This window comes from Arachis ipaensis, chromosome B10 (genome assembly GCF_000816755.2).
Source record: "Arachis ipaensis cultivar K30076 chromosome B10, Araip1.1, whole genome shotgun sequence".
Lineage (NCBI taxonomy): Eukaryota > Viridiplantae > Streptophyta > Magnoliopsida > Fabales > Fabaceae > Arachis > Arachis ipaensis.
The window spans coordinates 4,557,808-4,558,791 of NC_029794.2; the positions used below are offsets into that span (position 1 = coordinate 4,557,808).

Below are 984 nucleotides of genomic sequence, written 5' to 3' on the forward strand. Positions count from 1 at the left end.
AGCTCTAATTAGATCTCCTATGCCAGTTATAGACAGAGTAATGGGTACTTATAAGAGTGTGACAGATACTCCTTTTATGTTCCTCATTTCTATTTAAAAAAAATATCTCTCCTCTCCTTTCCATCTTCCTCTCGAATTCTCTTTAGATATCCCATTAGAAAAATAGATACCCGCACATATTTATATATTCTTTTAATTTTTGTGTAAAAGAAACTTAACCAATAAAAATATAATATAATCATCATGAAATAATCAATTCAACATAATTCATAATATGTTCATTATGAAAATAAATATTTTAAAATAAAATAAAATAAAGAATAAATAGGACTCTAATATTTTATAAAATAAGGTTACATTATATCCATATCCAACAAGCAGAGAGCTTCACCATTGTCCATTGTCATTGTTTGGTTGGTTGCTACTTTCAAAGAGTTTTCTCCCTTCCACTCCCACTGCCAAAGCTGTTCCCTTTTTTCATCTGGGTATGTCTCTTCTTCCTTCTTCTCCTCTTTGCTCTCTCATATTCTCTTTTCTCACCTCATAGCTTTTATGTGCTGATTCTTTCTTATTTTCTCATATCATCATCATCTTTATGATCAAGTCTTTCTCTTTTATTTTTATTTTTTTTCATTATTACTCTTTTGTTGTTTTTGCTTTCTTGGCTCTACCTTGTAGCGTGTAGAACTGTAGATCTTGTGTTTCTCTTTGCTTTGCTTTTTGAGATTATATGTTTTATAGTTTGTGAAGTGAGCGAGAATCGCAGTGTCATGCCAGAATATGTGAGTGGGGACCTTAGCTTGTTTCATCATTCTTGAGATCTGTGATCAACCTTGGTTTCCAGATAGACCCTCCCTTGTCACCAAAATTTGCAGAAAAGCATGTGCATGTGGACGGGTAAAGAGGCAATTATTATGTGTGAACTTTGTAGGCATCAAAGTCAACCAATTAGCCATTTTTTCCCTTTGTTTGTGTGTGGTTCGG

At 33.0% G+C, this 984-nt stretch overlaps 1 protein-coding gene across 2 annotated transcripts in view; it reads left to right on the plus strand.

Annotated features, from left to right (window-relative positions):
* Positions 356 to 984, plus strand: part of LOC107623107 (E3 ubiquitin-protein ligase RMA1H1) — a 2,803-nt gene continuing 2,174 nt past the window's right edge. Inside the window, exons 1-2 of one of the 2 annotated variants that reach the window (XM_016325260.2) lie at positions 363 to 485; positions 742 to 897. The gene's annotated coding sequence lies outside the window, so the exon portion shown is untranslated. Of the gene's footprint in view, positions 486 to 741; positions 898 to 984 lie in introns of both variants that reach the window. The other variant, XM_016325259.2, reaches the window with a different exon arrangement.